The following is a 2,838-nucleotide window of genomic DNA, read 5'->3' on the forward strand; positions in this document are numbered from 1 at the left end:
GTGTGACCATCTACTGGATGCATTTATTAATACCATAAAATATCTAAATAGTCAACTTGGTTGGTTAATAGCTCCACATTTATCACCATGAATTCATTCTACAATTTTTCTTTAGAGCAAGCATTACATGATAATTCATTAGATTGAAGAATCTCTTGCTCCTTCAATGGGTGTCCATTTGAATTCTCAATAATTCTCCTCATTATTATAGACCCTGGATGACCCAATCGATCATGCCAAATTGTAAATATGTCTAGGATTTATGAACTTCAGGTTCATTGTTGTATATGTTTCAATTACTCGTATATGAGTATAATATCATCCAGAAGATAAAGCAGACAACTCTTCCAATATACGTTTTTCATTTGAGATAGTGGATATGATATATAGATATTCCACATTATTCTTACTATCAGTATCAATATGATAACCATTGCAACGTACATCTTTAAAATTTAGAAGATTTCTCGTTGATTGACTAGAGAACAATACATTGTCAATTATAAATTTTGTTCCTCTAGCCAAAATAATATTTACTTTTCCAAAATCTTCGATCAAGTTTGTAGAACCTGATATTGTATTTACTTTTGTTTTCAACATTGTCAATTTGGAAAAGTATTTTTTGTTTCTAAGTATTGTGTGTGTAGTTGTGTTGTCTGCCAGACATAGATCTTCTTTACTCATTTTTGAAATATCCAACATATGAAGATGATCCATGTTTCTTCATTAAAAAAAAAATAATAATTACAATAAGAAAAATAACTAAAAAAAATGAAGATAGATAAAAAAAAAAAAAAAACAATATTAAGTGTAGATTTTCTCAAAATCAAAAGAAACTTGATGTTCCATCAACTACGCCAATCTTCTCTTCAGGAGATTCAAAGAAGTCTACCACATCCAAATTTATCATATGCGATGGGTCAAATATATCATTATCCTGGTATACAAAATTTGCTTCCACATTTTTCTCTTTTTCCTTCAGGGAGGTTTTACGTGACCAATGCCCAGTCATTTTGCATCAGAAGCATTTATTTTCAACACTCTTTGAACTTTTATCTTGTAGAGTTTTTCCTTTGTGATCATCATTTTGTATGGTTTTTTTGAAAATTTAATTTATTAGAACGACCAACACGAAAATAATAATTATTTCGTCCTCTGCCACGGTTATGACATCGACCTCGACTGCGACCATGACCTCAATCATGATTATTATTAAAATTCACAACATTCACTTCAGGGAATGGTGCCATTTCGGTTGGTCGAGATTCATGATTTTTCATCAATAACTCGTTATTTTGTTCGGCCACGAGAAGACATGAAATTAATTCAAAATACTGTTTAAAACCTTTCTCTCGATATTGCTGCTGCAGAATCATATCTTAGACATGAAATGTAGAAAATGTCTTCTCTAACACATTAGCATCGCATAATAACAATTTTAAACTGATTTTAAATAATGCGGAATTGTAATCATTTACTGATTTAAAATCTTGTAGCCTCAAATGCATCCACTCATTATGGGCTTTAGGAGGAATAACTGTCTTTTGATGATCATACATTTCTTTAAAAAAATTTCACAAGGTATGGGGATCTTTTATTATAAGATATTCTATTTTTAATCCCTCATAGAGATGATGATGAAAGAAAATCATAGCTTTTTCTTTGTCCTGACTAGATGTCGTATTTTCTTCTTTAATAGTTTCCCCAAGATTTATAGCATCCAGGTGGATTTCGATATCAAATACCCATGAAAAATAATTATTGATGTTAATATCAAGGGCGGAAAATTCTAATTTTGTGAGATTTTTCATGGCAAAACTATCATAAAATATTGTACTTATGTTAGAAATTTAATAGATATTGAATCTGTAAAATAACATTAAATTTATTAATTATAATGAAGAGGAAAAAATCGACATACCTTTAGGACCTACCTTTAGCAGAGAAAACGACAGGAGCTCGTGTTGATAACGTGTTGTGAATTTGAGGAACACAACGGGAATACAGATATAGAGAAAATATAATACAATAATAATAAAAAAATATATAATTAAAAAAAAACTAAAATCCTGAAATAACTAAAATTATAAAATTGGATAATAGAAAATTCAGTGAAATTTGAAGTGGATTTTTTACCAATACCCGTGTGATATTAAAATTCACCAAATGCCACTATTTATAGGCAAAGTGACAAGTAGATTGTAGACTTATATCGACACCAAACATGAATAATTACAAGGCACGTGGACAACATGAATGGTGACACATGACTTTTGAGACATTAAGCAATGAGCAATAGATAGATATTTTTAGAAAAATTGAAATGATAAAAATTATAAAAATTATTTAAATTTAAAATTAATTATTTCATCTGTTTAAATAAGTTTAAATTTATTATTATTATTAATAATAATATTAAGTCAACATTAGTAGTATTTTATTGAAAAAATTATCTTTTAATCCAAAATTTTCATCCACGGATACATTTAATCTCTAAAGTTTCAAAATGTACCCTATTTAGCCCTAGAATAGATTCAAAAGGATCTTGAACAACTCAACTTCCTTTCATTTTATTTTCACTTTTTTTTCTCTAGTTCTTCACTCCCCTCTTTCTTTTCTTTCAATTTTTTGTCTTTACTCTTTTCTTCTCTCTTTTCTCTAACTTTAGTTTATTAGCAAATACATCTTTAAAACACGAAGATACAAGAATTATTTTCCACAAGCTCAAATTTAGTTTCTATGTTTTATTAAACAACCACCCATTTATATGGCTGTAGTCGGACTTAAAAGATAAAAGTAAAATGATTAAATTATCTTCCCTAAAGTCCATCAAAGATT

At 28.6% G+C, this 2,838-nt stretch overlaps 1 pseudogene; it reads right to left on the bottom strand.

Moving 5' to 3' along the window:
- Positions 1-1,196: 1,196 nt before the first annotated feature.
- Positions 1,197-1,811, bottom strand: LOC150029934 (uncharacterized; annotated as a pseudogene).
- Positions 1,812-2,838: the final 1,027 nt, after the last annotated feature.

The sequence above is a fragment of the Benincasa hispida genome, unplaced genomic scaffold, assembly GCF_027475165.1.
Source record: "Benincasa hispida cultivar pf3 unplaced genomic scaffold, pf3_genome.v1.1 HicScf795, whole genome shotgun sequence".
NCBI lineage: Eukaryota > Viridiplantae > Streptophyta > Magnoliopsida > Cucurbitales > Cucurbitaceae > Benincasa > Benincasa hispida.